The sequence below is a fragment of the Bos javanicus genome, chromosome 3 (genome assembly GCF_032452875.1).
Source record: "Bos javanicus breed banteng chromosome 3, ARS-OSU_banteng_1.0, whole genome shotgun sequence".
NCBI classification, from domain to species: domain Eukaryota; kingdom Metazoa; phylum Chordata; class Mammalia; order Artiodactyla; family Bovidae; genus Bos; species Bos javanicus.
The window spans coordinates 34799625-34823516 of NC_083870.1; the positions used below are offsets into that span (position 1 = coordinate 34799625).

At 39.0% G+C, this 23892-nt stretch overlaps 1 protein-coding gene across 6 annotated transcripts in view; it reads right to left on the reverse strand.

Annotated features, from left to right (window-relative positions):
• GPSM2 (G protein signaling modulator 2) overlaps nucleotides 1-23892 on the reverse strand; it is an 86745-nt gene that overhangs the window by 35567 nt on the left and 27286 nt on the right. The window contains exons 1-2 of one of the 6 annotated variants that reach the window (XM_061410984.1): nucleotides 17640-17704; nucleotides 1152-1215 (exon numbers count right to left, since the gene is read on the reverse strand). The exons of 1 other annotated variant lie outside the window; for it this stretch is intronic. The gene's annotated coding sequence lies outside the window, so the exon portion shown is untranslated. Of the gene's footprint in view, nucleotides 1-1151; nucleotides 1216-17249; nucleotides 17530-17639; nucleotides 18368-23892 lie in introns of those variants that run through there. 4 more of the 6 variants (XM_061410981.1, XM_061410983.1, XM_061410982.1 and 1 more) reach the window with 4 other exon arrangements.

Genomic DNA, 23892 nt, shown 5'->3' on the forward strand with positions numbered 1-23892 from the left:
TTTAAGATTTAAAAAACTACCATTAACAAATAAAATGAAAATTCAACAACTCATGTGAACAACTCAGTCCTAAACTCTATAAATTTACTTCTTCAAAGAAGATATTTGTGCTGATTTTAAAATTTTCTCTGAAAGCGATTATACCCACAATGAACAGCAAAAGGATGAATATGAAGATGTAAAAGAGGACATCAAAATCGTAAAATGTGGGCGAGGGGAGTAAGAAAATGTAGATCTTTTTCCCCCTGGAATGTATCTGAGCCTGTATGACTACAAGTCTAAGGCAAGTAGATGTACGAAAGGGTTAACATACTTGAAAAACAGGGTAACCACAAATCAAAAACATACAATAGATTCACAGAAACCAAAAGAAAGAGAACATAAGTATAATACAAGAAAAAATCATCAAACCACAAAATGAAAAGCAAAAAGAAAAAGGGACAAAGAAGAAATACAAAAATCAACGGGAAAACAATGTTTAAAATGGCATAAATACATATCTATCAATAACTACATTAAATGTCAATGAACTAAATGCTCCAATCAAAAGATGGAATGGCAGTCTGGATTAAAACAACAGACTACAATATGCTGCCAACAAGAGACCCACTTTAAGGCAGAGTAGACTTATAGATTGAAAGTAAAGGGATGGAAAAGGATATCTCATGGAAACAAAAATGACAAGAAAGCAAGAGTTGCTATACTCAGACAAAATAACTTAAACCAAAAGCCATAAAGATAAAGAAGGATGCTATATGGTGATAAAAGGATCAATACAAGAAGAGGATTTTACACTCGTCAACATATATACATCCAGCAAAAGCAGTTATAAGAGGGAAGTTTATAATAATACAATCTTACCTCAAGAAACAAGAAAAACATCAAATAAACAAGCTAAACTTGCATCTAAAACAACTAGAGAAAGAAGAACAAACAAAACCTCAAGTTAGTAGAAGGAAGGAAATCATAAAGATTAGAGCTGAAATAAATGAAATAGAGACAAAGAGAACAATCGCAAAGATCAATGAAACTAAAAGCTGGTTCTTTGAAAAGATAAAATTGATAAACCTTTAGCTAGAGTTATCAAGGAAAAAAGGGAGAAGACTCAAATCAGTAGAATTAGAAATGAAAAATAAGAAGTTACAACTCACCCCATAGAAATTCCAAGGGTCATGAGACTACTATGAACAATTATATGCCAATAAAATGGACAACCTGGAAGAAATGGACAAATTCTTATAAAGGTACAGTCTCCATAGACTGTGAACCAGGAAAAAATAGAAAATATGAACAGACCAATCACAAGCATTAAAAGTGAAACTATTATTAAAAACCTCCCAACAAACAAAAGTCCAGGACCTCACAGCTTCCCAGGCCAATTTTATCAAACATTTGATTCCTTGTGACCCCATGGACTATACAGTCCATGGAATTCTCCAGGCCAGAATATTAGAGTGGTTGCCATGCCCTCCTCCAGGGGATCTTCCCGACTCAGGGATCAAACCCAGGTCTCCCACATTGCAGGTGGATTCATTACCAGCTGAGCCACCAAGGAAACCCATCAAACATTTAGAGAACAGTTAACAACTATCCTTCTGAAACTTTTCCAAAAAATCACAGAGGAAGGAAAACTTCCCAACTCATTTTATGAAGCCACCATCACCCTGATACCAAAACCAGATACCATCACCCTGATACCAAAACCAGATAAAGATACCACAGAAAAAGAAAATTACTTTTTATGATAAAAATAAAAAAGCTCTCCAGAAAGTGGGCATGCTGCCAAGTCGCTTCAGTCGTGTCTGACTCTGTGTGACCCCATAGGGCAGCCCACCAGGCTCCCCTGTCCCTGGGACTTTCCAGGCAAGAACACTGGAGTGGGTTGCCATTTCCTCCTCCAATGCATGAAAGTGAAAAGGGAAAGTGAAGTAACTCAGTTGTGTCCGACTCCTAGCAACCCCATGGACTGCAGCCTACCAGGCTCCTCCGTCCATGGGATTTTCCAGGCAAGAGTACTGGAGTGGGTTGCCATTGCCTTCTCCAAAAGTGGGCATGGAGGGTACATAACTCAACATAATAAGGCCATATATAATAAACCTGTATCCATTGTTTTCCCATCTAATTGCCATGAAGTGATGGGACTGGACACTGGAAACAGTGACAGACTTTCTTTTCTTGGGCTCCAAAATCACTGCAGAATGTAATTGCAGCCATTAAATTAAAAGATGCTTGCTCCTTGGAAGAAAAGCTATGACCAACCTAGACAGCATATTAAAAAGAGAGACGCTACTTTGCCAACAAAGGTCTGTCTAGTCAAAGCTATGGTTTTTCCAGTAGTCATGTATGGATGTGAGAGTATTCCATAAAAAAAGCGCCAAAGAATTGATGCTTTTGAACTGTGGTGTTGGAGAAGACTCTTGAGAGTCCCTTGGACTGCAAGGAGATCAAACCAGTCAATCATAAAGGAAATCAGTCCTGAATATTCATTGGAAGGACTGATGCTAAAGCTGAAGCTCCCAAACTCTGGCTATCTGATGCGAAGAACTGACTCACTGGAAAAGACCCTGATGCTGGGAAAGACTGAAGGCAGGAGGAGAAGGGGATGACAGAGGATGAGATGATCGGATGGCATCACTGACTCGATGGACATGAGTTTGAGCAAGCTCTGGGAGTTGGTGACAGACAGGGAAGCCTTGCGTGCTGCAGTCCATGGAGTTGCACACAACTGAGTGACTGAACTGAACTGAAGGAGATAACTGAAAACTCTGTTTCAGACAACTGAAAACCTGTACTGTGAAAACTATAAGATGCTGATGAAAGAACTTGAAGATGACATAAACAGATGGAAAGATATACCATGTTCATGGATTGGAAGAATCAATGTTGTAAAAATGATTATACTACCCAAGGCAATCTACGGACTCAATGTAATCTCTATCAAATTACCAATGGCATTTTTTCATAGAACTAACACACACAAAAATCTCAAAATTTGTATGGAGATACAGAAGACCCCAAATAGCCAAAGCAATCTTTAAAAGAAAAACAGAGCTGGAAGAATCAGGCTCCATGACCTCCAACTATACTACAAAGCTACAGTCATCAAAACAGTATGTAACCAGTACAAAAATAGAAATATAGACAACAGAACAGGATAGAAAACCCAGAAATAGCCCATGCACCTATGGTCAATTAATCTATGACAAAGGAGTCAAGACTACACAATGTTGGAAAGAGTCTCTTCAACAAATGGTGCTGGGAAAACTGGACAGCCACATGTTAAAAAAAAAAATGAAATTAGATCATTCCTTAAGTCCATACACACAAAAAAGCTCAAAATGGATTAAAGACGTAAATGTGAGACTGGACGCTATAAAACTCCTAGGGGAAAACATAGGCAGAATACTCTGACATAAATCACAGCAACATCTTTTTAATCCATGTCCCAGAATAATGGAAATAAATGCAAAAATAAACAAATGGGACCTACTTAAACTCAAAAGCTTTTGCACAATAAAGGAAATGATAGACAAAATGAAAAGAGAGCCCACAGATTGGGAGAAAACATTTGCAAATGATGTGACCAATAAGGAATTAAGTCTCCAAAATTTACAGCTTATTAGGCTTACTAGCATCGATACAAACAACCCACTCAAAAAATGGGCAGACCTGAATAGACATTTCTGCAAAGAGGACATAAAGATAGCCAATAGGCACATGAAAAAATGTTCAACATCACTAGTGTTCAAAGAAATGCAAATCAAAACTACCATGAGATATCACCTCACACCAGTCAGAATGGCTATCATCAAAAAATCCACAAACAACAAATGCTGTAGAGGGTGTGGGGACAAAGAAACCCTCTGGCACAGTTGGCAGGAATGTAAATTGGTATAGCCACTACGGAGAACAGTACGGATTTTCCTTAAAAAACTAAAAAACAGAGCTACCACATGACTCTACAATCCCACTCCTGGGCATATATCCAGAGAAAAACATGGCCCAGAAAGATACATGCACCCCAATGTTCACTGCAGCTCTGTTTATAATACCCAAGACATGGAAGCAACCTAAATGTCTGTTGACACAAGAATGGATAAAGAAGATATGCTATACATATACAATAGACTAGACTATTACTGAGCCATTATAAAGAATGAAATAGGGTCTTTTGAAGCAACGTGGATGGACCTAGAGAATGCCATACTGAGTGAAGTAAGTCAGTGAAGAGATATATCATATGACATTCCTTACATAAGGAATCTAAAAGAAATCATGCAAATGAACTTATTTACAAAACAGAAAGAGACTCATGGACTTAGAAAATCAACTTATGGTTGCCAGGGGGAAGGGACAGTTAGGGACTTTGGGAAAGTCAAGTACACACCGCTGTATTTAAAATGGATAACCAACAAAGACCTATTGTATAGCACATGGAACTCTGCTCAATGTTCTGTGCCAGCTTGGATGAGTCGGGGGTTTGAGGGGGAACAGATACATGTATATGTATGACTGAGTCTCTTTGCTGTTCACCTGAAACCACCAGAACATTGTTAATCAGCTATACCCCAATACAAAATGTTTTTGGTGTTAAAAAAGAATTAAACATATATGCATCTAATAAGGGAGTGCCCAATACATAAAACAAATACTAATAGATATAAAGGGAAAAATGAATAGGAATACAATAATAGTAGGAGACTTTTCAACACACTACTCACTTCAGTGGACAGATCTTTCATTCAGAGAATCAACATGGCAACAGAGATACTCAATAATGTAACAGAACAGTTAGACTTAATTGATATTTTCAGGACAAGACATCCAAAAAACCAGAATATAGATTCTTTTCAAGTGCATATGGAACATTTTCCAGGACTGATCACATACCAGGGCATAAAAGAAGCCTCAACAAATTTAAGAGTACAGAAATTAACTCAAGCATCCTTTCTGACCATAACACCATGAAATCAGAAATTAACCACAGAAGAAGAAATGAGGAAAAAAATAATTACATGGAGATTAAACAATATGCTACTGAAAAACCTCAACGGATCAACAATGGAATCAAAAAGGAAATTAAACTACAACCTTTAAGGTAACAGTTAAGAGAAACAAGGTAAAAATAAGATATATGTGCTTACATAAACAAAATTATACATATGTGTGTCTGTGTGAGTGTGTATGTATTCCTGGAATCCAGTGTTATAAACAACCCCATAGGTGAGCTAGTCCAACATATTACTACCACATTCCCAGAAAGGTTACAAGGCAGCTAATCCTAATTTTGAATAGTCCTTTTAGCAAGCTATTCCATATTTTGAGCAATCTTTCCATTTCTACCCATTTCTCCCTTCTACTGGCATCCAGTAAAGCCTAACTCCTTTTCCACATAACATCCTTTTAAGTATTTCAGCTATAATATAAACTAGACTCTAACTAATACACATTCACTGCTTTGTTAATTAACTATAATTAGAGAGGATAGTAGGGAACAGAGCAGGCGGAGCAAGGTAGAAAGGATTAGTCTAGAGGGACTTCCTAGAGCGAATGAGGTTTTCATATTAATAACCAAAGTGGCATATAAGAAACACAAAATATTATTCCTCTTATCCTCTCTCCTGGCCAACAAATAAAGCAGTATCTTAAGAAAGGAGGAAAAGATGGGTAATGGTTATTAAACCAACAAATCTCCTCTTTTTCCTTTTGTTTAGAATTCATTGTACTTTTTTTCTTTAATAAAAAACATTTAGGAAACTGGGCTTCCCAGCTGGTGCTTGTGGTATAGAACCACCTGCCACTGTAGGAGACACAAGAAACACAGGTTCAATCCCTAGGTCAGGAAGATTCCCTGGAGGAGGGTATGGCAACCCACTCCAGTATTCTTGCCTGGAGAATCCCATGGACAGAAGAGCCTGGCAGGCTATGGTCCACAGGGTTGCAAAGAGTCAGACATGACTGAAGCGACATGGCATGCAGACACATTAAGGGAATTAGTGTATTCAGAGCAACAGCTCCAAAGTGCATTTAAATTACACAACAGCTAAACTGTCAATTAAACTGTTTTCCACTACCACTTTGAGGTTTAGGTTATTTATAGTATGGGGCAGAAGGTGAGGTATTAGAATTAAGTTAAATTACAATTTAATTGAAATATTTTTCCAGCCGTGGTATCATAATGAAATCCCCAAGCTCACCAAGTATTAAAAAAAAAAGTTAACTTCATACTTATTAAAAAAATAAGTATTAATTAAATTAACAGATGTATATAAATGGAGCTGCATAATACCTTACTTGATTAGGACTGCATACAGAACTGTAAAAGAATGTATTTCACCACTTTACCAAGACAATTTATAAATGGTTTTACTATTTTCAATGGGAGAGTATCCCCCAAAAGTTACTCTTAAATTCAATCTCTGTAACAATTAAGTGGTATTTATCTTACATTTAGTCACTGAACAAACAAGTAATTCTTTTTTTTTTTTTTGCCACTTCATTTTTTTAATTGAAGGATATTTGCTTTACAGAATTTTGTGGTTTTCTGTCACACATCAACCAGAATCAGCCATAGGTACACCTCCCTCCTGAATCTCCCTTCCATCTCCCTCCCCATCCCACCTTTCTAGACTGTCGCAGAGCCCCTGCTTGAGTTCCCTGAGTCATACAGCAAATTCCCATTGGCTATCTATTTCACTTATGGTATTGTAAATTTCCATGTTACTCTCTCTATACAACTCACCCTCTCCCTTCTCCCCCCGCCCCCCACCCCATGTCCTTAGGTCTGTTTTCTATGTCTGTTTCTCCACTGCTGCCCTGAAAATAAATTCATCAGTACCATCTTTCTAGATTACATATATATGTGTCAGTACATGATATTTATACTTCTGAGTTCACTCTATATAATAGGCTCTAGATTCGTCCACCTCACTAGAAATGACTCAAATGTGTTCCTTTTTATGGCTGAGTAGTATTCCATTATGTATATGTACCACAGCTTCTTTATCCAGTCATCTGTCAATGGACATCTAGGTTGCTTCCATGTTCTAGCTATTGTAAATAGTGCTGCAATGAACACTGGGGTACATGTGTCTTTCTCAGTTTGGGTTTCCTCAGGGTATATGCCTAGAAATGAGATTGCCAGGTCGTATGGTGGTCATATGGTGGTTTTATTCCTAGTTTTTTAAGGACTCTCCATCCTGTCTTCCATAGTGGCTGCATCAGTTTCTATTCCTACCAGCAATGCAAGGGGGTTCCCTTTTCTCCACACTCTCTCCAGCATTTACTGTTTGTAGACTTTTTGATGATGGCTATTCTGACTGGTGTGAGGTGGTATCTCATTGTAGTTTTGATTTGCAGTTCTCTAATAATAAGCCATGTTGAGCATCTTTTCATTTGTTAGACATCTGTATTTCTTCTTTGGAGAAATGTCTGTTTAGGTCTTTTTCCCACTTTTTGATTGGGTTGTTTGTTTTTCTGATATTGAACTGTATGAACTGCTTGTGTATTTTGGAAATTAATTCTTTGTCAGTTGTTTCCTTTGCTATTATTTTCTCCCATTCTGAGGGCTGTTTTCTCACCATGTTGTGCAAATGCTTTTTTGAGTTTAATCAAGTAGTACCACTTGTTTATTTTTGGTTTTATTTCCATTACTCTAGGAGGTGGGTCATAGAAGGTCTTGCTTTGATTTATGTCATTGAGTGTTCTGCTTATGTTTTCCTCTAAGAGTTTTATAGTTTCTGGTCTTACATTTAGGCCTTTAATTCATTTTGAGTTTATCTTTGTGTATGGTGTTAGGAAGTGTTCTAATTTCATTCTTTTGCATGTAGCTGTCCAGTTTTCCCTACGCCACTTATTGAAGAGGCTATTTTTGCCCCACTCTACTTTCTTGAACAAACAAGTAATTCTTTATTCAATGATTCATGTTGCAAAAATCTCTAACCAGTTTATTAACAATATGTTCATTCATGCTCCACATGGAGTTAACAAACTCACTGCATATTTTTATGTATTACTAGTACAACACTAATAAAATTTACAATAATATTAAATCATAAATTTTTCATTAAGATAAGAAAATTTAATGACAGGACCAGGAAATGGAATGGAAATTACAGGTTTGAAAGAATATTAAGAAGTCATCAAGTTTAACTTCCACTCTCCATTAAGACTTACAACTAATAATTTACAAAGAACACATATGCCCTTAAAAACACCTCCCACTCCCACGTTTAACAGCAATGCTCCAAAAACCACACTGCTAACAAAATTGTTAACTTACAGCATTTTTTGGTCTGACTATAGATAAAGAGAAAGCAATAAGTACTTTCCATATCCTAGAAACTGACAGAAGCATGTAGACTGCCTCATGTCTAATTACCTGATTAGGAAGTCAAAACAGGCAGACTCCCCAGTTACATACCCAGTCAGACTTCTAGACACTATCCAAGGTATGCAATCAGAGTAAACAATAAATCCCAGACTTGTTATACTCCACTGGCAACAAAGTATCTTCAAACTAGGTGACTAGGAAAAACAGGGGATAGACAGTTACAATTACAGCTGATCTTTTTGAATGGGTCTGAACTCCACAGGTCCACTTATAGGGGAACTTTTTTCAATAAATACATGCTATAGTACTATACAATCCACACTGTCGGAGAAGGGATAAGATACCCACTCCAGTATTCTTAGGCTTCCCTTGTGGCTCAGCTGGTAAAGAATTTGCCTGCAATGTGGGAGACCTGGGTTCGATCCCTGACTTGGGAAGATTCCCTGGAGAAGGGAAAGGCTACCCACTCCAGTATCCTGGCCTGGAGAATTCCATGGATTGTATAGTCCGTGGGGTCACAAAGAGTCGGAAATGACTGAGCAACTTTCCCTTCCCTTCACTTCACAGATGTAGAACCATGGATACAGAGGGGCCAAATGTAAAATTATTAATGGATTTTCCACTGCACAAGGGGTCAGCACCCCACACCTCCACAGTTTTCAAGAGTTAACTGTCTATTTTTTGTCCTTATTTTGATTTACTGGAGAAGGCAATGGTAACCCACTCCAGTATTCTTACCTGGAGAATCCCATGGCCAGAAGAGACTGGTGGGCTACAGTCCATGGGGTCGCAAAGAGTCGGACGTGACTGAGCAACTAACACACACACATTTCGATTCATTTAAACTATCTACTCCTGACTGTAACCTAAATGCCAATAACTTTTGGTCTGATTCTTTCATTCATGTATCTCTATATACTAGTAAAACCCATTCGATAATAAATATAACTTACTTTTCTTGCCTCCAGGTTTGATAATTTAAATTCTTTAAACTTCTCTTATCTTAATAATTCCCTCTAAAGTACAATATTCAAATTCCCCAAATCCCTTTCAGTTGTAATGTTTCAAATCAGACATAGTAGCTGTTTATAAATTGGAACTGGAATAAATATTGAGGAAGAATGAAGGACATATTTAAATAAAATTCTTCCACTTTAGAATTCAGGGTACAGGTTAGAGCAATAATACACATCATAGTGCTAATGGGGTAGAAAGTAGGATGCTGAAACATCCACTTATAAAATAAACTCAAGTAACTACCTTAGGTAAACTATTTTCTGTCAAATTAGGTATCTGTAAGTATATTCTTTGCAGCCAAAGATGGAGAAGCTCTATACAGACAGCAAAAACAAGACCGGGAGCTGACTGTGGCTCAGATCATGAGCTCCTTATTGCCAAATTCAGACTGAAATGGAATAAAGTGGGGAAAACCACTAGACCATTCAGGTAGGACCTAAATCAAATCCCTTATGATTATACAGTGGAAGTGAGAAATAGATTTAAGGGACTAGATCTGATAGATAGAGTGCCTGATGAACTATGGACTGAGGTTCGTGACATTGTACAGTAGACAGGGACCAAGATCATCCCCATGGAAAAGAAATGCAAAAGAGCAAAATGGCTGTCTGGGGAGGCCTTACAAATAGCTGTGAAAAGAAGAGAAGTGAAAAGCAAAGGAGAAAAGGAAAGATATAAGCATCTGAATGCAGAGTTCCAAAGAATAGCAAGAAGAGATAAGAAAGCCTTTCTCAGCAATCAGTGCAAAGAAATAGAGGAAAACAACAGAATGGGAAAGACTAGAGATCTCTTCAAGAAAATTAGAGATACCAAGGGAACATTTCATGCAAAGATGGGCTCGATAAAGGACAGAAATGGTAGGGACCTAACAGAAGCAGATGTTAAGAAGAGGTTGCAAGAATACACAGAAGAACTATACAAAAAAGATTTTAACAACCAAGATAATCATGATGGTATGATCACTCACCTAGAGCCCGACATCCTGGAATGTGAAGTCAAGTGGGCCTTAGGAAGCATCACTACGAACAAAGCCAGTGGAGGTGATGGAATTCCAGTGGAGCTATTTCAAGTCCTGAAAGATGATGCTGTGAAAGTGCTGCACTCAATATGTCAGCAAATTTGAGAAATTCAGCAGTGGCCACAGGACTGGAAAAGGTCAGTTTTCATTTCAATCCCAAAGAAAGGCAATGCCAAAGAATGCTCAAACTACCGCACAATTGCACTCATCTCACATGCTAGTAAAGTAATGCTCAAAATTCTCCAAGCCAGGCTTCAGCAATACGTGAAACGTGAACTTCCAGATGTTCAAGCTGGTGTTAGAAAAGGCAGAGGAACCAGAGATCAAATTGCCAACATCCGCTGGATCATCAAAAAAAGCAAGAGAGTTCCAGAAAAACATCTATTTCTGCTTTATTGACTATACCAAAGCCTTTGACAGTGTGGATCACAATAAACTGTGGAAAATTCTTCAAGAGATGGGAATACCAGACCACCTGACCTGCCTCTTGAGAAACCTGTATGCAGGTCAGGAAGCAACAGTTAGAACAGGACATGGAACAACAGACTGGTTCCAAATAGGAAAAGGAGTCTGTCAAGGCTGTATATTGTCACCCTGCTTATTTAACTTCTATGCAGAGTACGTCATGAGAAACGCTGGACTGGAAGAAACACAAGCTGGAATCAAGATTGCCAGGAGAAATACCAATAACCTCAGATATGCAGATGACACGACCCTTATGGCAGAAAGTGAAGAGGAACTAAAAAGCCTCTTGATGAAAGTGAAAGAGGAGGGTGAAAAAGTTGGCTTAAACCAGTTGGCATCTGGTCCCATCACTTCATGGGAAATAGATGGGGGAACAGTGTCAGACTTTATTTTTTGGGCTCCAAAATCACTGCAGATGGTGACTGCAGCCATGAAATTAAAAGACGCTTACTCCTTGGAAGAAAAGTTATGACCAACCTAGATAGCATATTCAAAAGCAGAGACATTACTTTGCCAACAAAGGCCCGTCTAGTCAAGGCTATGGTTTTTCCAGTGGTCATGTGTGGATGTAAGAGTTGGACCGTGAAGAAGGCTGAGCGCCGAAGAATTGATGCTTTTGAACTATGGTGTTGGAGAAGACTCTTGAGAGTCCCTTGGACTGCAAGGAGATCCAACCAGTCCATTCTAAAGGAGATCAGCCCTGGGTGTTCTCTGGAAGGAAAGATGCTAAAGCTGAAACTCCAGTACTTTGGCCAGCTCATGTGAAGAGTTGACTCATTGGAAAAGACTCTGATGCGGGCAGGGATTGGGGGCAGGAGGAGAAGGGGATGATAGAGGATGAAATGGCTGGATGGCATCACTGACTTGATGGACGTTGAGTCTGAGTGAACTGCAGGAGTTGGTGATGGGCAGGGAGGCCTGGCATGCTGTGATTCATGGGGTCGCAAAGCGTTGGACATGACTGACTGGCTGAACTGAACTGAACTGTGAAATATACACTAATTTATTTGTAGATGGTCTAAATATGGCTTGTCATCTGATTCAACCATCTATTTCTAGTTACATTTTATCTGAACGATATAGAGGCAACAGGATGGCAAATATAAGGAACAATGCATGAAAAATTCAAAGTAGGAAGGTAAAAGCAGGAAGTTTACTTAGAGTATTCAGTGTGTAAGAAAAAGCAAAAGCTATAGTAAGCAGAGTCCAACAGGAGTTCAGAGCTTGATTTCAGTGTGGCAGGTGTTGAGCCAGTCAAAGAAAAATTATTCTGCCATCAGAATAAGACTGATGTGAGAAATTAGTGCCTAAAGAAAGTGAAGTCAGGATCAAGAAACACTAGGTACTTGATTAAGTAACCTAGCTAAGAGTACCTACAGAAAAATGAAAATAATGCCCTATGGCTTGAAGAGGGGCAAAGGTCAAACAGTGACAGCTGCTTACAAGACTTCCAATTATGAGGATAGGTGGAACAGTAGCAATATGCACAGTAACTGATGAACTGGACTGTAAGAGTCATACTTCAGAGATGAAATAAATGGAATATTTATATTAAACTTGTGCTTGGTAAGTGCTATGTTCACAAGAAACAAAAAGATATCAAACTTAAGATAATTTTAAATCAGATAAAACTTGATAAATGGGGAAGGATGGGAATGGGGGAAATAGAATGAGAGATTAATATTTCTTAGATTAAAATTTGTAAAGTACCAATGAGATTTAAACACTGTTAAAAACTGTGATGATTCAGTGGCAAAATTAAGGAGAAATTGCTAGGGGATAAAAAAATAAGGCAATGCAAAAAAGGTCTGATTCTTTATTCAACATATTTTCTACCAATAATATAAGTGTTGTGTAATACTGTGAATTAAACATAATTTCAGATTATATGCATCTGTGTATCTATATCTATCTATACTGTTACATATAGTTTTAGCGTTAACTGATAACTGTCATATATATCAAATGTAAATTACATAATTCAAAATTAATAAAAAAAATAATAGTGCATAGTAAAGCAGATCATTTCTTTCTCTATCATTCTGGAGAAAGGAGAATTTGCCAGAGTATGCTGTAAAAACTGAATCAATAAAGTTTTCTTTTAGCAAATATATAATCCTAAAGTATGTACATCAACTAAGGTTACATCTTAACTTATTGCTAACCTTTAAGTTTGCAACAATCAATATAAGTCTATAAGATGTTAGGCCAAGTTAGGTTAAAAAACAATAACTGTAACTGCTTACTAAATATATATTTTATTATAAAGACTTTCTAATAAGCTGCTTGTGACCACTGATCAGCAAAATAAAAAGAATAAATTCAAAGACTAGATTAGAATAATAGTTCTAGATTCCAAGTAAACCTATATCTTAAAGGCACACCACCAGTCAGAAGAGTTCTTATTTATTTTGAAATTAATCCTCATGGATCATTTTGAAAAACAGCAAATACATGCAAAGTCAAAGCACTATTGATTTTAAACTCTCGTATTTATTCTTGGCAGATCAGAACAAAAGAAATTTAGGTTCACAGCTGTGGACGTTAAAAGGCAAAACAATGAATGCAACTATTTCAAAGTGGTATAATCCAAAAACAATTTTAGTAATATAAGAATTCCCCATCATGTTTTCAAAGGTTTACACCTAAAAGTTCACCATTCTAAACAACTAAACTATACATAATCTTCCATTTTGGTGAAGAATATTTATATTTCTATCCATCACATAAAGCTAAAAGGACTTCAAAGAATATACTCCCTGGATAATCAAAATACTTAAAAAAGTCATACGTGAAATTTCAAATTAGATACATACTAAAACAAAATGGAATCTAGAAGATAGATTTGACTAGTTCAAGCTTTCATCTCAGCACTGCTGTTAAACAGTGAGAAAGGACCAAGTGTATGAGGCTACGTACAAGAGACATGCTGAATGTCTGTAGTTCACATTAGTTTCCAACAGTCCCTACACGAAGCACTGCAGATATAATCATTACTGTACAGGCAGCCTCTTAAGTGTCTTAGGGTTTGGCAGCCCATGATAAAGCAGAAAGAAGCTGAATACTGAATATTTTCCTGAGAGGAAGGTGATAGACTAGAAAGGGGCTCTATTTTTAGATTATATATGGAGCCAGTATGAATTATGCCAGTGACCACGCTAATCATTGAAACTGCTGAATGGGGTATGATGAGGTAGTTGCCTAAAAATTTCAAGAACCAAAGTTAGTTTCTTTTATGCAACAGCTCTAACCTTGGTTACCTTTTTCCCCTGCAAAGCAGTTAATCAAAAATCCTATTTCAACAAGACTACTTACTTATATTTAAAAATATAAGTATGTCCAACTAAAGGAGAAAAGTCTCATCTGTGTTCATTAGACTAAAATTAGTAGTTTTCTCCCTATTACTTGGTCTTATTTCTCCTCAAAGTGAAGTCCAGAGTTTACAAATAATGTTAATTTTTCCTCCTATAAAAAATTTTGAATATACTGTACTTTTAATCATTAGTAAAATCAATAACCTTTTAGAGTTTCAATTAAACATATAAGTTACTTTTAGTTAATTACTGTAACCATGTAAAATTGGATACAAAGCAGTATTTTAATATCAAGATTATAGAAGACACAATGATAATTTTTTAAAAATTCTAAATTCAATCAACTCCAATTATATTTTCAGTACATTACAAATGACTACTCAGGTTATAAGGCCAGGTAATCACAAGAAAAATGTCTGCAATCCAAAAACCCTATGATTCACACTAAGCTCGACTTCCTTAAAAAAAAAAAAAAAACCCTAAATATATACATTAATCATTGCCCTTTCCAATCTGTACCTTTTGTTAATAAATAAGTTAATGGATAAACTTAATGCAATTAATAGGAGCTTTCAAAGAATACAAAATAAACATCATCTTATGAACACATTACTATGACAGAAAAAAAAGAAATACTTATTTGTAAACAATGGGGAGAACATAACTTGGAGAAAAACTGGTCACCAAGTCACCAGAAAATACAACTCACAGCCCTTTACTACTACCAATGTTGGTCAGCCACCAGCTTAAACCAATTAATATATGTATGAAGAACTAAACAGCGAAAGAGAAAAGAAGTGGTTCCGTCTACTGAGCCTTGTTCTTGAATTAGTAAATGACAATGAATGAGTTCTCTTAACAGAAAAACTATGAAATGACAAAACTGGTTTCAAATACATTTTTAAGGAGAAATAAATCCCAAATGTAAAATGATTATATATGCCTTAAAAGAATCCCTGGAGAGTTTGAATTCAGAATTCTTCATGGGAAAATATAACTGCTTTCTCCTTCCAAAAGTTATCACCATTCTGTGTGAAAATGTTTCTATTCAATTCAGTAATGTTTTGAGATGATATTGGAAGAATAATTCTAAGTTAAAAGGACTAAGAAAAGTTTTTTTGAGGCAAGGAAATCTGTTCTGCAACTTGAAGGATGGGTAAACCTTACTACTAGGTAAATTGAGAAAAGGCATTTTAGTCACGGGGAAATGCTCACACAAAAGCAAAGGGGGGTGGGACTGTAGAGAAAGTGTGCCACTTTCTGGGGTGAGGAGTCAGAAAAGAGAAGTCTAAGAAGGCACTAAATTGTGAGAGACTCTGAATACACATTTGGCTGAAGGAGTATTTGGCCTTGTATTTGTATGATAAGAAATCTTGTGATTTTTTCAACGAAGGAATTGAAAAGTTGGATCTGTGTTAGCAAGATAAACTGACAGACAGAAGAAAGTTACTTCAAAAACTCCAGAAACCATTCATGAAAATAAAGCCTTCTCTCCTCATCTCACAACACCAAGCAAATTGCTTTGCACAGAATCGATGTCCAACAAACTTTTTTGATTTCTTGCCTGAAGAAGGTAAGAACTGTAAAGAAGCGAAGAATCCTATGGTAGTGAGAAAACCAGACTTGAGTACATTTCTGCTCCACAGTAAAATGGATATTTATATTTATGTAAATAACTCAGGAAGAATCTTACTCATATTTTTACTGTTTTTATAAGGACAATTAGAAGGATATTGAAAGTGTTATGTGATTTATAAAGTATTGAAAGGAGAACAGCTGTCCAAAAAGAAGGGCTGAAATATTTCTGTATAGTTCACAGCAAAACACAGCATATACAGGCATCTTAAAAGTGGGATTATGTCTCTACAAATGGAATCCAGAGACCCAGAGATTTAAAGAAACACAGAAGCAACTGGGACTTGGCCATGTTTTGAATCTCTGCACAGTGACTAGTTACTACTTAAATGATCTAGTTAAACTCTCAGGGTTAGTTTGGCATAGTGAAACTTATCCAACATGTGTCTTGGTGATTAGAGATATGATTTACAAAAAGCACCTCAATGCCTGGCTCTGGTACTTAACAAAAGTACTCAATATAGTAGAAATAATCATAATTGCCATTGTTATTTTAAAAAAAATCACATGTCTATTAGATTTAGAATGCTAGTCTAAATCTATGTCATGTTTTCAATTTTAAAATTCCAGAGATCTAATTACGAAGTTTTTATCTTTTAGGTAAATTAGAAACATTTTATGCTTAAGAACAAGGCCATTTTAAAAACTACTATATCCTATCTTTGTTTTAATTAGCCTAGTACCAAGTCTGAGATTTATATTAAAACATTGTAACACTGCATGTCTGATTTAATAACAGAAGTTAATACAACTAAACAGCTTATCCAGCCAAAGAGGATTTGGAGGGAATGCCTTCTAAAACAGTAACACATAACTTTTTACTCTGTATCAGCTTCAAGGTAAGCTGTCCCTCCTCCCCTGAGCCTCCACACTACACACACACTCACACATCAACCAAAAGCGATCTGCCCCCTTTAAACGATGATTACTGACTTCGAAAGGGTCAGCCAAAGCTGCATCTTGAATAATGATAAGCCAAGCAAAAGTGGTATTTATCAGGTAATCGCACAGGTGATTATCAAGCCGGAAATCTTCCGTGCACCCTTCTAAAGTGGCAGCTTCAAAATTCAGCTTCCCACACAGGCCACCAGAGACTCCAATACAAGCCAAGTGAAAGGAAAGCCAAGAATCTACTTCGTTTAATTCCACGGGAGGGTTATACTATACATTAAAGCAAATAAAATTTCCACCCTTAGTCGTTTTCTTTAAGAGTTCAAATGATACCAGTTTAAAAACGAGCTAACTGGTTACCATTAAACAAGGAAACTATAGGTTTCTTATTATTCCAAGATACTCTATAGATTTTCAGCAAAGGGCTTTCTTGACATTCAATGCTTACGAAAACTTTTTGCACCAACTATCAATTTCTATGGTAAAGCGACAGGTTGATTTCCCCAGAGTCCATTAACTTCAGTATGGTAAACGCAGGTGTCTGACAAAGGCTGCCTGCTCTAGACAGCAAACTCACCACAAGAAACGCCATCCTTCTCGGATTTAATTCCACGGGGTTTCGCGTTTTTGTTTGTTACTCACACTCAGAATACGTAAGTTGTTCTTGTATCTACTGTCCTTTTTACTAAACGAACAAACTAGAGAAGAAAGCCCTTAGGATGTACTCTAATTTTTAAATGTCCAACCTGAAAGAAACTGAGTGCTCGACCCGGAGCGGGCTACTCCTCACCCCGAATTTCTGATTTCTCGACTTGCGTCCCCGCGACCACTCCGGCCCCCTCCTGACGCGAACAAAGGAGATCGCCCCCACACCCCAGACACAGAGCCCGCCCCCTACTCACTCACACGCCCCCCCTCCCTGTCACCTCCCTCCGTCTGGCGTCCGCAAACGCCCCTCCGAACTCACCTCCCGGGGGCCGGCGAGTGTAGGGAGCGCGGCGGAGACGGCGAAGCTGCAGCAGCAGAAGCCACCTGCGCAACAGGCGGGTGGCAGCGGCCGCTCCCGCGGCAGGTCCCTAAGCGGAGGCACCGCGGGAGGCCGGCGCGTGCCCCCCGCCCCCAGGTCACGTGGGCCAGAAGTCCCGATCCCTCCTCACCGCCCCCAGCGTCGGCCGCCACGCAAGGGTCCCGCAGCGCCGCCCGCCCGCTACCGCGCCCCTCGTCTGCGCCTGCGCCCAGCTCCAGGCGCGCCCATTCAAACCGACGACGCCCCGCGTCTTTCGGACCCGCCAATGGCCGGCGGGAGGCGGGGCGATCGGGGCGCTGCCTCCGCCCCCCGGGCTGGGCTGGGCACTGCGTGTCAGGTTGAGGGAGGGCCTGTGGGCTCTTAGTCCCTCCGTTGCTCAAGGGTCTGTCCTCAACCACCAAAGCGAAGTTATTAATACTTTCCTGCCCTCCCGTTTCTTCTTCAGGCACTGACGAGTGGGCGAAAAATATCGTCCGCAAAGCGTCCTTTAGATCGGTCTGGCCGAGACCAGAAAGACCACTGAAAGACGGGAATCCCAAACAAGTGCCTCCTGCCCTGAAGGCTTGGTGCCGGCCCAGAGGCTGTCTCCCAGCGGCATCTGTGGGATGTTTGAGAAAAAGAGGGCTCTGTGAAAGGAACAGAGGGCCCCGTGTGAGAGTTTGAACAAGGCAGCCTCAGTTCTTGAGGCTGTGTGACAATTCTTGGTGTTCCCAGCTGTTAAAAAAGCAAACTTGTGTTGACTTCAGAATCGCTGGTTCCCAGGAAAATTGGAAGGCAGCTTTGCTGCGTTTTAAGCAGCTCCATTCCAAGATACGCTAGGAAGAATACGCTTTATTTACGCTCATTTCCTCTTCATATCAAGTTAACTGAAAAATGGGTCTGTTTGTTCTTTACAAAAATATTAAGATTATAGTCTCTCTTGGTTTAATTATCTGATGAATTTAATCAGATTATTTCTCAAATAGATATTTCTCCACTGAAATGAAGTTTAAATGTTTTTACAGGCTTAAGAATGTGTTAAGAAAACTCCAGTTTCAGTATCTCTCTGAATGATGGCCGTAACCAGTGATCCAAGCAACATTCCTATTAGGAACGCGTTACGGAAAAGTGGCTAAAATAACAGCTTTGGCATCAAACTAGACCTAGATTTGAGTTTCATCTCTGCCACTTACTGGTTGATTGACCTTGAACAGGTTGGTGGGTTAGTTGCTAAGTTGTGTCCGACTCTTGCGATCCCACGCCAGGCTCCTCTGTCCATGGGATTCTCCAGGTAAGAATACTGGAGTGGGTTGCCATTTCCTTCATCTTGAATGGGTTAGCTTTATCCTTTTTAGCCTTCAGTTCAGTTCAGTTCAGTCGCTCAGTCGTGTCCGACTCTTTGCGACCCCATGAATCGCAGCACGCCAGGCCTCCCTGTCCATCACCAGCTCCCGGAGTTCACTCACACTCACGTCCATCGAGTCGGTGATGCCATCCAGCCATCTCATCCTCTGTTGTCCCCTTCTCCTCCTGCCCCCAATCCCTCCCAGCATCAGAGTCTTTTCCAATGAGTCAACTCTTCGCATGAGGTGGCCAAAGTACTGGAGTTTCAGCTTTAGCGTCATTCCTTCCAAAGAAATCCCAGGGCTGATCTCCTTCAGAATGGACTGGCTGGATCTCCTTGCAGTCCAAGGGACTCTCAAGAGTCTTCTCCAACACCACAGTTCAAAAGCATCAGTTCTTAGTTTCCTCAAATGTAAAACACAGATAGTAAATCCTCTTTGAATAAGGGTGGTTGCGATGCTTACGTGAGGAAAGTTTTAAGTGGTTAACCTGACTGCTCAATAAATGGTACCTATTATCATTATTGTCAACCACTACCCTTAATATCAGGAGCTTATAAACACCTGAATTAACTGGCTGGTCTGGGGAGGCCTTACAAATAGCTGTGAAAAGAAGAGAAGTGAAAAGCAAAGGAGAAAAGGAAAGATATAAGCATCTGAATGCAGAGTTCCAAAGAATAGCAAGAAGAGATAAGAAAGCCTTTCTCAGCAATCAGTGCAAAGAAATAGAGGAAAACAACAGAATGGGAAAGACTAGAGATCTCTTCAAGAAAATTAGAGATACCAAGGGAACATTTCATGCAAAGATGGGCTCGATAAAGGACAGAAATGGTAGGGACCTAACAGAAGCAGAAGATGTTAAGAAGAGGTGGCAAGAATACACAGAAGAACTATACAAAAAAGATCTTCATGACCAAGATAATCACAATGGTATGATCACTCACCTAGAGCCCGACATCCTGGAATGTGAAGTCAAGTGGGCCTTAGAAAGCATCACTATGAACAAAGCTAGTGGAGGTGATGGAATTCCAGTTGAGCTATTTCAAATCCTGAAAGATGATGCTGTGAAAGTGCTGCACTCAATATGCCAGCAAATTTGGGAAACTCAGCAGTGGCCACAGGACTGGAAAAGGTCAGTTTTCATTCCCATCCCAAAGAAAGGCAATGCCAAAGAATGCTCAAACTACCGCACAGTTGCACTCATCTCACATGCTAGTAAAGTAATGCTCAAAATTCTCCAAGCCAGGCTTCAGCAATACGTGAACTGTGAACTTCCAGATGTTCAAGCTGGTGTTAGAAAAGGCAGAGGAACCAGAGATCAAATTGCCAACATCCACTGGATCATGGAAAAAGCAAGAGAGTTCCAGGAAAACATCTATTTCTGCTTTATTGACTATGCCAAAGCCTTTGACTGTGTGGATCACAATAAACTGTAGAAAATTCTGAAAGTGATGGGAATACCAGACCACTTGACCTGCCTCTTGAGAAACCTATATGCAGGTCAGGAAGCAACAGTTAGAACAGGACATGGAACAACAGACTGGTTCCAAATAGGAAAAGGAGTCTGTCAAGGCTGTATATTGTCACCCTGCTTATTTAACTTCTATGCAGAGTACATCATGAGAAACGCTGGGCTGGAAGAAGCACAAGCTAGAATCAAGATTGCTGGGAGAAATATCAATAACCTCAGATATGCAGATGACACCACCCTTATGGCAGAAAGTGAAGAGGAACTAAAAAGCCTCTTGATGAAAGTGAAAGTGGAGAGTGAAAAAGTTGGCTTAAAGTTCAACATTCAGAAAATGAAGATCATGGCATCTGGTCCCATCACTTCATGGGAAATAGATGGGGAAACAGTGGAAACAGTGTCAGACTTTATTTTTGGGGGCTCCAAAATCACTGCAGATGGTGATTGCAGCCATGAAATTAAAAGACGCTTACTCCTTGGAAGGAAAGTTATGACCAACCTAGATAGCATATTCAAAAGCAGAGACATTACTTTGCCAACAAAGGCCCGTCTAGTCAAGGCTATAGTTTTTCCAGTAGTCATGAGTGGATGTGAGAGTTGGACTGTGAAGAAAGCTGAGTGCCGAAGAATTGATGCTTTTGAACTCTGGTGTTGGAGAAGACTCTTGAGAGTCCCTTGGACTGCAAGGAGATCCAACCAGTCCATTCTAAAGGAGATCAGTCCTGGGTGTTCACTGGGAGGACTGATGCTAAAGCTGAAACTCCAATACTTTGGCTACCTCATGCGAAGAGTTGACTCATTGGAAAAGACTCTGATGCTGGGAGGGATTGGGGGCAGGAGGAGAAGGGGATGACAGAGGATGAGATGGCTGGATGGCATCACTGACTCAATGGACATGAGTTTGGGTGGACTCTGGGAGTTGGTGATGGACACGGAGGCCTGGCGTGCTGCAATTCATGGGGTCTCAAAGAGCCGGACACAACTGAGCAACTGAACTGAACTGAACTATTTCAGGTATTATAATCCCTTCTTACTCATCTTTTTGGGGTATTGATTCGAAAGCCACAAAGGAAGTACAGCAAATTCAACATGTCCAAAATGAATCATCATTTCCTCCTTTCCCGCTTTCAAGTCTTCTCTTACACATATGACTTTCTGTCACTCATATTAGTTACCTCCATCTTACTCAAGTTGAATATCTTTTAAAAGGTGTAAATCAGATTGTGTCACTGCTTTCCTTGATAACCTTTAGTGACTTCTCATTTGGTTTAAAATGAAATCTAAATTTCTTACCATGACCCACAAAACCCTACTCCATCTTCCCCTGCCCACCTCCTCACTCTCTTGAATTTCTCCCTCCAGAGGGTTCACTTCCCTCCAAGGACACAGGACCCTAGAATAGACTAAGCCTCAGGGTTCTCTCAGGGCATTCCCTGTCAGTTCCCTTTGTGAGTTTTTTCCTCCTAGGCTCTTTAAATGCTTGGCTTCTTTTCAGCCCTCAGCTTTCAGCTTATTCATCACAGTATTCAGCAAATATTTACTGAGTTTTTGCTATGTTTTAGGAACTGTTCTCTCTGTGTGTGCAGCTCAGTTGTGTCCGACTTTTTGCAACTTCATGGACTGTAGCCCACCAGGTTCCTCTGTCCGCAGAATTCTCCAGGCAAGAATACTGGTGTGGGGTGTCATTTCCTTCTCCGGTGATTTTCCCAACCCAGGAATTGAACTCGCATCTCCTGGGGCTCTTATGTCTCCTGCATTGGCAGGCGGGTTCTTTACCACTGGCGCCACCTGGGAAGCCCTAGGTGCTGGGAATATAGTAGTGAGCAGGACAGAACACAGCCCTGCCCTCCTGGAATTCAATTAAAATAAATAAGAACGATATCAATGAGGAGAATTCAAAGCAGGGGAATATGAGAGTGACTGAATGACAGCTCTATATTGAGTGTCAAGGTAAAACAGGCCACTCTGAGAAGACAGTATTCAAACTGAGATTTTAATAATCAAAAAGAGACAAGTTTCCAGCACAACTCAGGGAAGAGCACATTAGGCAGAAGGGAACCTCCAATCCAAGGACTAAATTTTAATGTGAGGAGTAGCTTTTTGTGTTTGAGAAGCTGGAAGGAGGCTGAGGAGAGCTTACAGCTCCAGTAGGCCTTTGTAAACCAGGGAAATATGTTTGGGCTTTATTGTTTAAATGTTATAGAAGCCAGTGAGAGATTTTAAACATGAGAATAACTTCATCTGTTTATATATATTTTTTTAAAGTACTATGGAATAAATCTAGAATTTGAGACATTCTATAAGACAACTAGCCCAGACTCTTGATAAGCATTATTGTTTACAAAAAACAGACCAGGAAAAGTTCAAGAATCTTGATGGGGTTCTATATCAGAGGTGGGTAGGGAATACAGAGAGAAAAAAGAGTCGAAGAAAAGTGACTATAAAAGACAGTTGAAAAGCAACCAGGAAATTTTGAATATAGACTATATATTAGACAATATTATGGAATTACTGTTCGTTTTCTTACATATAACATGGAATTATGGCTATATAGACTTTTTTATTTTTAGAAGATGCAAGCTGAAATATTAAAGGTAAAGAGCCATGACTTCTGAAACTTATATTCAAATGGCTCAGCAAAAGAGAGAGAAATACAAACCAAATATTAACAATTGGGTCTAGATAAAGATATATGGGGAGGTGTGTGTGTGTGTGTGTGTGTGTGTCTAGATAAAGATATATGGAGGGGTGTGTGTGTGTGTGTGTGTGTGTGTGTGTCTAGATAAAGATATATGGAGGGGTGTGTGTGTGTGTATGTATGTATAGCTTCCCTAGTGGCTGAGTGGTAAAGAATCTATCTGCCAATGCAGGTTCAATCCCTGGATCATCAGGAAGATCCCCTGGAGAAGGAAGGGGCAACCCACTCCAGTATTCTTGCCTGGGAAATCCCATGGAAAGAGAAGCCTGGTGGGCTACAGTCCATAGGAGTAGCAAAAAATTTGGACACAACTTAGCAACTAAACAACTATATATATAGATAGATAGATACTATTCTTGCACTATTATATAAAGTATAAGATACTATTCTTGTACTATAATATACTATATATATATAAGTATACATGTGTGTATATATATATATATAGTATATATACTAAACTATATTCTGAAAGAGATAGGAATACCAGACCATCTGATCTGCCTCTTGAGAAATTTGTATGCAGGTCAGGAAGCAACAGTTAGAACTGGACATGGAACAACAGACTGGTTCCAAATAGGAAAAGGAGTTCGTCAAGGCTGTATATTGTCACCCTGTTTATTTAACTTATATGCAGAGTACATGATGAGAAACACTGGCCTGGAAGAAACACAAACTGGAATCAAGATTGCCAGGAGAAATATC